The sequence below is a fragment of the Sciurus carolinensis genome, chromosome 17 (genome assembly GCF_902686445.1).
Source record: "Sciurus carolinensis chromosome 17, mSciCar1.2, whole genome shotgun sequence".
NCBI lineage: Eukaryota > Metazoa > Chordata > Mammalia > Rodentia > Sciuridae > Sciurus > Sciurus carolinensis.
In genome coordinates, this window is record NC_062229.1 from 27,346,349 (window position 1) to 27,358,719 (window position 12,371).

General features: G+C 40.5%; 1 protein-coding gene across 8 annotated transcripts in view; it reads left to right on the forward strand.

The window, feature by feature from the left end:
* Window positions 1–12,371, forward strand: part of Ccdc13 (coiled-coil domain containing 13) — a 55,722-nt gene that overhangs the window by 1,098 nt on the left and 42,253 nt on the right. The gene's annotated exons all lie outside the window — the stretch shown is intronic.

Genomic DNA, 12,371 nt, shown 5'->3' on the forward strand with positions numbered 1-12,371 from the left:
GTTTGGATAAATGTCCAATGCCATGTATCTATCATAAAATTATCACACAGAAGAGTTTCACTGCCCTAAAATCCCTTATGCTCCTCAGTTCATTCTTTCACCCCAACCCCAACTTCTGGCAACCACTGATCTTTTTATTTCTCTATAATTTTACCTTTTCCAAGTGTCATATAGCTGCAATCAAACAGTATGTTCTGATTAAATTCCTTTTGTGTCTTTCCATGACCTGATAACTCAGTTTTCACCACTGAACAATATTCCTTTGTGTGAGTGTACCAGTTTACCTATTCACCTATGGGAGTACTTCTTGGTAATTTCAGATTTGGGATAATACTGAATAAAACTGCTGTGAAACATCTCATGTGAAGATTTTTCTGTGGAGTAGTATTCAACTCATTTGGGTAAATATGGTCATATGGGAAGTCTTTAGCTATGAAAACAACTGTCATACTGTCTTCCAAAGTGGCTATTTTGCATTCCCACCAGCAATAAACAAGAGCTCTACTGTTACTTCATATCCTTGTCAGCATTTGATGGTGTCAGTGTTCTAGATTTTGACCAGACCAAAAGATATGTAGCGGTATCTTATTGTCGTTTTAATTTGCATTTCCTAATAAACTATGATATGGAGTATCTTTTCATGTGCTCATTTGTCATGAACATATCTTCTTTGAGGTGTTTGATTGGAACTTCTGACTTTTTAACAATTTGTTTTCTTATTAAATTTCAAGAGGGTTTTTGTGTATTTTGGATACAGTTCTTTATTAGATATGTGTTTTGCAGATTTTCTTACATTCTGTGACTTTTCTTAACAGTGTTTCATTTTCTTAACAGTGTCTTTTGCAGAGAAGTATTTTTTAACAGTAATGAAGTCCATCTTATCAATTTTTTCATGGATCATGCTTTTGGTTTTGTGTTTGCGTTGCCAAATCCAAGGTGACCTAGATTTGCTCCTATATTATCTTCTAGAAGTTTCTTCGTTTTGCACATTTAGGTATATGATATATTTGGGGTTCATTTGGGGGTGGTTTGGTAATGGGTATTGCACCCAGGGACACTTCACCGCTGAGCTACATCCTCAGCCCTTCTTATTTTTTTATTTTGAGACAGGGTCTCACTTAGTTGCTTAGGACCTCTCTTAGTTGCTGAAGCTGGCCTAAAATTTGAGATCCTCTTGCCTCACCTTTCTAAATCGCTAAGATTACAGTAGTGTGCCATTGTTCCCAGCTTGAGTTAATTTTTGAGATAGGTCTATGTCTAGATGCATTTTTTTTTCACTTGTGAATGTCCATTTGTTTCAGTACCATTTGTTGAAAAGTCTCTGTTTTCTCCATTGGACTGCCTTTTCTTCTTTGTCAAAGACCTGTTGACGATGCTTATGAGGGTCTACTTCTGGGCTCTATTTGGTTCCGTAGATTTATATGTCTGTTTTCTCACTGATGGTACACTGTCTTAATTAATGTAGCTTAGAGTAATTCTTGAAGTCTGCTCTTCTTCAATATTATGTTTGCTATTCTGGGTCTTTTGCTTTTCCATATATACTTCAGTATCAGTTTATTGCCATCCAAAAAGTAACTTGCTAGGACTTTGATTGCAGTTACATAGAATATATAGATCAAGTTGGGAAGAAAAGACATCTGGACAATCATGATTCTTCCTTTCCATGAATATGAGAGACCTTATATGTTTAGTTCTTTGATTACTTTTCTAGATTTTCATATTTTCCTTCATATAGATCTTGTACATATTTTATTAGATTTATACCTAATTAAATCTTTTTTGTGCTAATGTAAATAATGAGTTTTCTTTTCAATTTCTAATTGCTTATTGCTGGTACATAAAAAGGCATTTGACTTTTGTACATCTGAAACCTTGATATATTTGCTTAATTTTATGAGTTTGCTTATTGACTCTTCAGAATTTTCTACATAATCATGTCATTTGTGGATAAGTGAGTTTTATTTCTTCTTTCTCAATTTATATATCTTTTATTTCCTTTTCTTGTTTTATTCTGTTAGCTGAAACTGCTAATATGATGTTGAATAAGAATGAAGAGAAGGGACATCTTTGCCCTATTTTAAGTCTTAGGGGGAGGCATCTAGTTTCTCACCATTGAGTATAATAATAGTAGCAGCTATAGGGTTTTGTTTTGTTGTTTTGTCATTGTTTTTGTTTTGTTTTGTTTTGTTTTGTTTTGTTTTGTTTGTTTTTGTTTTTGTTCTGAGGATTGAACACCAGGGCAGTTTACTATTGAAATCCATCCCCACCCCTTTTTAATTTTTTTTTTTTTGAGTCATAGTCTTGCTAGTTGTTGAACTTGTTTCTCAGCCTCCCAAGTCACTGGGAATACAGTTGTATACCACTGGGTCCAGCTGCAGATGTTCTTTGCAGATGTTTCTCAAATTGAGAAAGTTCCCCTCTTTCCCTATTTTGCTTAGGGTTTTTGTCATGAATGGTATTGGATTTTGTCAAATTCTTTTATGCATCTATTAATACAATCCTGATTTTTCTTCTTAGCCTGTTGAAGTAATGGATTACATTAATTGATTTTCTAATGTTGAACAAACTTTGAATACCTAGAATAACCCCTACTTGGTTATGGTGTATAATTCTTCTTGTATCTTCTTGGAGTCAATTTGGTAACATTTTTTAAGGACTTTTCCATCTATGTTCATGAGAGCTATTGGTCTATATAATATCTTTGTTTTGATATTAAGTTAATGTGGCCTCATAGAATGAGTTAGAAAATATTCTGTTTCTATTTTCTGGATCAGATTGTAGAAAATTGTAGAAAATTGATATTTTCCTGAAATGCTTGGTAGATTCACTTTTGAAACATCTAGGTCTGATGTCTTCTGTTTTGGAAGGTTGTTATTAATTCTATTTGCTTCTTAGATATAAATCTATTTAGATAATCTGTTTCCTTGTATAAATTTTGGTAGATTATATCCATTTCATCTAGGTTATATGGGCATCAAGTTGTTCTTTCACTATTATTTTAATGTTCATGGAATCAGTAGTGATGGTTCATCTTCCATTTCTGATAGTAATTTGTGCTGTTTTTCTTTTTTTTTTTGGTCTTAGTTTTGAAGGATTGTAGGGGGTAACTTGGCTAGGGGTTTATCAATTTTATTGATCCTTTCAAAGAACCAACTTTTTTGTTTTTTTTCACTTTATTGTTTTCCTGTTTCCTATTTCACTGATTTTTGGCTCTGACTTTTTAAAAATATTTTTTAGATGTTGATAGACCTTTATTTTATTCATTTATTTATATGTGGTGCTGGGAATCGAATCCATTGCCTCACACATGCCAGTCAGTTGCTCTACCACTGAGCCATAACCCCAGCCTTGGCTCTGATTTTAACAGTTTTTTTTCTTCTGCTTATTTGGGATTTCATTTGCTCTTCTTTTTCTGGTTTCCTATGGTGGAATCTTAAATGACCAATTTTGACCTTTCACCCCTTCTAATATGTACATTCAATGCTATAAATTTCCTTCTAAAGCATTGTTTTCATGGCATTACACAAATTCTGATAGGTTGTTATTTTCATTTAGTTCAGGATGTTTTAAAACTACTCTTGACACATCTTCTTTGACTTATGTGTTATTTAGAAATGTGTTATTTAATCTCCAAATACTTGGGAATTCCCACCCTTTTTCTGTTATTAATTTCTAATTAATTCCATTCTGGTCAGTGAGCATACTTTGTATGATATCTTTATTTGTTTAAGATTTGTTTTACGTACAGAATATGGTCATCTTGTGAATGTTCTATGTGAGCTTGAGAAGAATGTGTGTTCCGCTGTCATTGAATGAAGCGTTTTATAAATGTCCATTGGTTCCAGTTGTTTGATAGTGTTCTTTTATTCAAGTATCTAGTCTTTTCTGCCTGCTGCAAATGTTACACTTTTGATATTGTTCCACCATTCTTGGATATTTTCTTCTGGGTTTTGTTTATCTTTGTTTTTCATTATTTTTCCTCATTGCATTTCAGTTCTGGAAGTTTCTTTTGACCCATCTTCAAGCTCACTGATTCTTCTTCACCATAGCAAGTCTAGTGATGAGCTCATCAAAGGCATTCTTCATTTCCTTTAGAGTTTGATTTCTAGAATTTCCCTTGTATTCTCAGTTTTTGTTGCTCTTTTTATATTACCCATCTGTGTCTGCATGTTGGTCACCTTGTCCATTAAAGCCTTTAGTCTATTGATCATAGTTATTTCAAATTCCTGATCTGATAAGTCCCATAATTTCCTTCATATATTCCCGTTCTGATGCTCTCTTTGTCTCTTCAGACTGCTGTCTGTTTTGCCTTTTAGCAATATAATTTAACAATATAATTTTTTACTGAAATCCAGACATGATCTATGAGGTAAATTGAACTGTGGTAGACTGGTCTTTAGTGTGAGGTTTTATGTTTATCTGGCTAGGAGTTGCTATAGCTGTGGTGTCAGAGACTAAAATTTCCTCTAGTGTCCTTGTTTCTGTCTCCCCTCTTGTGTGGATTTTCTAGGAACTCCTTAAATGGAATCCAAGGCCTGTGGTTCTTTAAAGGCAGCCCTGTTACACAGGAATCCTATTGATGTGGTGATAAAGTGTGGAGGAAGTGGGAGCATTCTGTCTTCCTATGAGGGGATCCTTGGTCCTAGTGAGCCTGAGTTGGGTGTGTTCCCTTCTCAGATCTGTTAGGTTTTGGAAAGCTCCAGTCAACTGGACTCTGATAAAATAGTATCCTTTAAAGGCAGGCCTTCTTAAGGAGAACAGAGAGCTCTAGGCACGTTTCAAAATGATTACTTTACTCTTCTTCCTGCCAAAGTGTGATGGAGTTTTCCTCTGCACTCACAATGAGAAACTGGTAAGGTTTTTAGAGGTAAGATTCATGAAAGTATGAGAACCTCCTAAGACTAGACCCCTCCAAGTTTTGAACTCAAGGTCGTCTACACTGAGCCTCGAGCAAGTCATCAACCACAGTTCAAGTGCCCTAGATACTGGCTCTAGCTGTGAGTTTCTGTTCCTTATAAGTTGTGATTCTCTGCATGCACTTGTCTCCAGTTTTCACCTCAGATTGCCCTATACCTCAGTTCTCTGATGAATCCAAGTACTATTGATTTTCCCTTTTTTCAGCTTTTTTCTTGTTTTGAGGATGGGAGTGACAACTTCTAAACTCTTTACATGCCATACCAGAGACCAGAAATTCTAGTAGCCTTAACTTTTGCACTTCTCTGAATCTCAGCTTCTACTACTTAAGTCTAAAGCAAGTAACAAGACTGGACCATGCCCCAGAGCACCACAAGTAGAAGGCACAAATATTATGAAGAGTGGTTTTAAGGAATTTTGCTTATCTAAGCATTTATGACAATTACTTAAAGATAGTGTCTTTATAGACATGATTACTTACCGATAGCCTTAGTCGACTACTAAGGATGGTGATCTAAAGAATACCAAATGTATTACTTGCTCTGAAAATATTTATTGAACACCTATTGTGTGCCAATTACTGTCACAGATGCTGAATACAGCCATGAATAAAATAGATAAAAATGTGTGTCCTCGGATAGCTTACATGCTTGTGGGGAAAAACAATGAATGGGTAAACTGTGTTATAGGTCAGGTACTGAAAAGTACTATGAAGAAAACTAAACCTGGGCATGGGAGAGAGAGTGGGGAGGGGAAAGGAGGGGAGGCAGCATTAACTAGGATGATCAGGGAAGATGTCCCTGAGAAGAACCCTTTGAGTGGAGACCTATCAAGGTCAAGGAAGGAACCATGTGAATAGCTAGAGAAGAGTATAGAGGGAACAGTCTGTGCAGAAGGCTGTGAGTTTGATGCATCCCTGATAATGAACTGGGAGTTGGAAGGAGAGCCTGGTTACACTGGGCCCTGGTTTTGTGCTGAGATGGGTGTGGTCTCACCCGGGAATTAGCAGGGTCACCTTGGCTAATGTGTTGAGACTAGACTGTGGGGTGGGGGCAAGAGTAGACACAGAGTCGTGATTTAGGAAGCTGTGGTAATGGTCCAAGTAGACAGTGCTTCTTGGTCTAGGATGGTTGAGATGGAAACGTGTCCAGCATCTAGGTATGTTTTGAAGGAAAAACCAAGAGAATTTGCTGATGGTTTGGATGGGCAAAAAATTAGTCACTGCCATTGTTCATTTTTTGCCACAGGACTTTTCACATGCTGCCTCTCTGTGCCCAAAGTTCTTCTAGTTAGCTCCTGCTTGTGCATCAGGTCTCTGCTCATTTCACTGGGAAGTTCTCCTGGATTACAGACTATGTCAGACCCCTGACAAAGAGTCTCAGCACCATATACCTTTCCTTCAGAACATCACCTTTCACTTTATACTTACTTTCATGGTTGTTTGATCAATGTCTGTCTCCCCTGCCAAACCATAAGTTTCATAAAGACAGAGCTCTGTGTGTACTCTGTGTTGCACCAATAAATATTTGCAGAGTGATTCTTTGACCCACATTCTACATGAGCTAATGGATCCAAGTTGAGTGCTTTTTGGGCTCTAAGATCAAAATTGCTGCTGTGGTTTCTTTATTCATTCATGACACAAATGCTAATTTAGTACCCAATGTGCACATATGCTGACTTGTACTAAATGAGATTCAAAGATGAACACAGCACTGCCTAGCTTCAGGCTGGGTAGAACGTGACCAAAAGTCTTCCAGTCACTTGTCTGGATTCCCCCAAATACAAATGACAAGTGCATCTTTGAACCTATTTTTGATGTGTGCTGCATTGTCATGAAATTATCAGGAACCAGGTAGGGCAAAGGGGCACTTTGAAAAATTTAGCTTCAGTGTTGTTATGTACTTTTAAAAGGCAAACGTTTTCCTTTCTGTATTCTGGAAATCTGTAGCCCCCTCTGAGATCCTGTTGTCATTGACTTATAATTAAGATGCTTAGGTCGGGAGGCTGAGTGAGACAGGAGGATCACAAGTTCAAAGCCAGCCTTAGCAAAAAGTGAGGCGCTAAGCAACTCAATGAGACCCAGTCTCTAAATCAAATACAGAATAGACCTGGGGATGTGGCTCAATGGTGGAGTGCCCCTGAGTTCAATCCCCGGTACCCCCACAAAAAAAAAAGAAAAAAAAGACGCTCAGAAAGAAGGGGGAAAATGTGGTTTGGGGTCCATTTCTGAAGAGTCCTTGGCCTCCATCCTCCCACTGCTCCTAACCACAGCTTCCTGTCTCCACAGTCTCTGCCCTGATCAGCTCCTTTGTTCAGACTCACACATCTGTCCTCATCTCTACCAGGTGACATCTATTCACCTCTGTCTGCTCCCAGCTGTCTCTTCTTCCTCCATCTTCCCCTTCCTTCTTTCCCATACCCTTCTCACTCTACACCCTCTCTTCACACTTTTTCCACACCCTTGGTCTCAGCCACTTGAGGCTCCAATCCAGGCTTCCCTTTTTGAGCTCAAACCCACCCAGGTAACGCTACACAACCTCCCCATGTGGAAGACCCGGGGTCTCAAGCCCAACAGTCTGCCACCTTCCTTGCCTGCAGCCAGGAAACTGCTTCTCTACCAGAGCCCACCATATCCCCAGACACTCAAACCCAGGCCCCAGCCCTCTAGACTTCCCCTTCTCCTTTGCTTACCACTTCTGGTCCTTTCCATAGTGTGGCAGTTCCTGCTCCCTCATCTTCATTTCCACTTCCACAGCTCTGATTTTGGCCCACTTTCATTCCCAGAAATCCCCTCCCAGGTAGACCTCCAGCTTCATGGAAGGCAAGTGTGATCTTGTGATCTTGTATGCACCCTCTGAACATCCCCAGCACCTCAGGAGGCAGTCCAGAGCTCCTCAAATCTCCGCCCCGCCCTCTGCCGTCCTGAAACTTTCTCACACCACATTCTGCCAGCCAGTGCTCTTCTCCCAGCAGAAAAGCCCCTGCACCCACTCAGGCGCTCTTCCTCCTCCCTCTCTGCCAGGCTGAACTATCTGACAGGTGCTTGCCTCTCCTGTGGCATCCCTGCCCAGCCAGCCTCTCTGTGCACTTACTACCATTATTCTCACTCCCACTGGATATTTGACTCACCTGGGGAGCTTTAAAAACAGGCAGATGCCCTTGCCACAACCAAGACCACTTAAATCCAAATCTCTATTGACTTCCTGCATAGCACAGAGCAGATGCCAATGCCCTGAGGGCTGGTCTGGTCCACAGGTGTCCTATCAGTGCAAGCACAACTGTCCATCTTCCAGAGGTTGGATTGGGTCAAGGACATCATTTTTCATAAGGTGATAAAGACAGTAGTTTCCATGCATTCTCTCAATCCTTACCAACCTCTCCAGAAAGTTTATGATTATCATCCCACTTTACAGATGAGGAAACTGAAGCAAAGATACTAAGTAATTTTCCCACAGCACAGTAGACATCAAAGAAGTATTGGTTATCCAGTGTCTTCAAGAGCAAATTGGAAATAGAAAAGGAAAAAACTACAAGTTACTGTGTTGTTCATTCACTTGTTTACTTCTTCATACCTTTTTTTCCCTCTCATTCTTGAGCACTGGCTACATTCATTCAGTGATAGTTCTGTAGACACTAATTAAGGGTCTATTCTGAGCAAGATGCTCAGAATTAGTAAGTGAATAAAACATAAGGCCCTGCCTTTAAGAGGTCTCTTTGTAAAGGGAATATAAATAAAATTATAGGTAATTATAATAATAGAGGTGTAGTGATCAAGATATGTCCAAGAGATTCTGGGAGTCCACAGAGTGCCCCTAGGGGAATCCTAAAAGCTAAGTAAGTTAGGGGAAAGGTAAATGACTGAGCCAAGAAGTGGGAGGAAGGCATCCTACGCAGGGAGGTTGCAGAAGCAAGTCTGAGATGCCTCTGAGCATGATCCTTAGCAAGAGCCACCAACCCATGCATCTGCAGGCGCCAGTAGGAAATGAAAGTGGGTGAATTCAGAAGGTATAAGAGAGAGAATCTTTATGTGCAATGATAATGGGAAGCTGATGTGCCAGATACAGCATCCCAAAGTGACCAGGACAATGATTGAGTGGGAAGAACATACCCTGTTCAGCGGGAATTCCCTCTGCCTGGTGCCTACTGCCCATGTGAAACTATGGGCCAAGCAATGTCATATCTGGAAACTTTTATAAAAGAAGCTGCAAATATGGATTTAATTAAAATCTGTATATCTTTGAATGTCGGCAACAAAATCAAATCCTAACGTAGAGCTCTGTGAGAGTTGAACAAAAATGTCTGTGGGATACATACAGCCTTCAGGCCAGCCGGAGTTTCCCCTATGAATCCTGGCAGGGTCTCACAGAGGCAGAAGCCACTTAGATCTTGTTTCACAAAGGTCCCAGATGGTCGTGTACAGAATGGATTAAGGGGATAAATGCATGACTCAGGTTGCTAGGGAGGAATCAAGTAGCCAGAGAGAAAGGACAGTCAGTCCTTGGACTATGCAGCTGGAGCAGACAGAAGATGAGGTGCAGGGGAGGTGACCCCATGTCATGAGGCTCCAGACAGTGGTGTTGTGGGGTTAGGTCATTGTGGGCCCAGCAGCCAGGGAAGACTTTCTGCTAGTGGGTCTCAAGTGTCACTGTGAGAATCTGGATGTTGGGCAAAGAAGAGGAGGGAGTCCTCAAAAGAGACCAACAGAGAGGGAGAAATACCATTTGTATCAGTCCATAGTTGACAAAATGTTTTCACACTGCCCTTTGCATTTGCCCCTCACAGCACATCTGTGACCTCTATGCCATCATCTCTTGCTTACTGAAAAAGGACTCAGTCCTGGAGAGTTCTAGAAACCTTTTAGACACACAAAACTGGTTGAGAGCCACCTTGAACTCCAGGTGCTGTCAGCTCAGGCCAACAGCATCCTATGCCCAGGCTTTACCCTCCAGTGACTTCAGAATTCCTGGCATGGCACCCAGACCTCAGCACCTTCAGACTCCCTGGATGTCCCAGTACACAGCAGGACTGGGAACCACTACTTTACATTCTAATTTGTTTTCCTGGCCTGCTTTGATTAAGAGTGATTATTAATAATAGCACATCCCTTCACTTTCCAAGGTAACCCAGTTTGGAAACTGAAGGATAGGTTCTTTCCCTGTAATCTACAAAAAGGAGGGGAATCCCAAGATACATTTCTTTTTAAACTACATTAGTTATATTTTCAAATAAAAGACTGAATAGGGTTTCTTCAATCTCTGGAAACATTTTCAGGTGAAATTCCTCTAAATCGAGTTGGTGAACTAAGGGCTTATGATTCAAATCCAGCTCATTGCCTCTTTTTGTAAGACAGTTTTATTGGAACACAGCCATAACCATTTATTTACACATTGAATCCAGCTCCTTTCTGCTACAAGGGCAGAGTGTTAGTTGTGACAAAAAACAGATAGCCTACAAAACTTAAAATATTTACTGTCCGGCCCTTAACAGAAAAAGTTTGCTGATCCCTGCCAAAATTTACAACATGGAGTTCAATTTGCCTTAAATTTAAAACATGGAGTCCATTTGTTGTGTTTACATTATATTCTTGGGTATCTCATCTTTTTGGACACACTGAGATGGCTGTGGCTATAACACTTTCAATAGAAACATTCCAGGGTTCCTGAAGTTCAAGGGTCTCCAAGACCACCTTTAGTTTCGGTGATTTTCTAGAACTCACAGAACTTAGACAAGCCCATTATATTATACTCAGTTATGCTTTATTACAGTGAAAGACTATAGATCAAAATCAGCAAAGGAAGAGAGCCAGAGTCCAAGAGATACCAGACACAACCTTATCCCAGTAGAGTCATGCAGACAATGCTTATTCCTCCTAAAACCAATGCGTGACAACATGCAACAAATATTGCCAACCAGGGATACTCATCTGAACACTAGTGGTCAGGGTTTTTATTGAGAGCTGGTCACAGAGGTTTGACTGACCACTGGCATGGCTGACTGTGGTCAGTCATGGACTGTGGTCAATCAATGACTGTCAATCAATCTCCCACCCCTCCAGAAGTTAAGCAAATACCATGCACTCAACCACATACAGACTAACTGGAGTGTCCTAAGGACCCCAAGCAAAGAAAGATACTCTTAACCGGGCAGGATATTCCAAGGGCTTAGAGGTTATTTCCTAGCAGCAAGTCAAGGACCAAACCTTTCTTTGAAACATTCTCTAGAGATAGGGCCTGGGCATCAGTTTTTTAGATTGTGTCCTTGCAGATTCATTATGGAAGCAAGTTTAAGAACCACTGGGTATAGGCTATGGGACCACGAGATAGAGATAAGTATAGCAGGAAGGTATGGTTATAGCAGTTGAGGGCGTGCTCTTTCTGGAGGGTCAGGAAAGGACATGGTATTAGTGCTGGAACAAGAGAACCATCAAGATTTAAGCCTTAGGAAAGGGGGCTTGTGTAGGACAAAGGAGCAAGTGGGCACAATTAATTAGAACTTAGCATTAATGGAAGGGAAAACAAGCTAGAAGGAGAGACTGAGGCTAAATCCTCCAAAGTTTTTAATGCTTTTGGACTTGGTTTTGTGGCTAATAAGCATCTGTTACTTTTTTTGTTTTGCTTTTGTTTGTTTTTTGCACAGAGGCATGTCAAGCTCAAGTAGGGTGAGGAGGAGGGCCAGTGAGGACATAGGAGCTAGTTCAGGCTGAGGACAGAATCATCGATGTGGGCTCACCAAATATTCATTCCATGCATGCCATATACCAGATCCTGATAGAGGCACAGAGGATATGGCAGTGAGCAAGACACAGTGCTGGCCAGAATGAAGCTGGTGGGGAGGGAGAGAGGCAGTCAACAAACAAACATAAATATATAATGCATCAGTTGAAACTGAAGTGCTGTGGGGGAAGATAAAACAGGAAGGGGTATGCAGAATGAGGGCAGGGATGCTTTCTCCAGTAGGATGTCAGATGGGCCTCCGACAAGGTGACATCTGAGAGGAAGTAGTGAGCTGGATGTCTGAGAGAGGAGCATTCCAGGGACAGGAGGGACCTGAGGTGGTTGTAGGCCACCTAATGAGAATGGGGAGGGGGTGGAGATATGGGGACAGATCTGGTGATATTTATGGAGAATTAAGATCTATGACTATTGGATGACGCATGTTTTTTTGTCCATTTTCTGTTGCTAATAACACAATGCTACAGACTGGATGAAGTATAAAGAAAAGAAATTGGCTTTGGCTTACAATGCTGGAAGTCTAAGGTTGAGGGACTGCATTTAGTGATGACCTTCTTCTCTTTCTCCTTCTCTGGTGGGGTCTTGGTCTATTGCCCAGGCTGCCCTCAGACTCACCAATCTTCCCACCTCAGCCTCCTGAGTAGCTGGGGTATTAGAATAGCAGGTGCACACCATTGTACCTGGCTGTGCTGATAACTTTCTCACTGTCAGAATCTGAGATGGTGT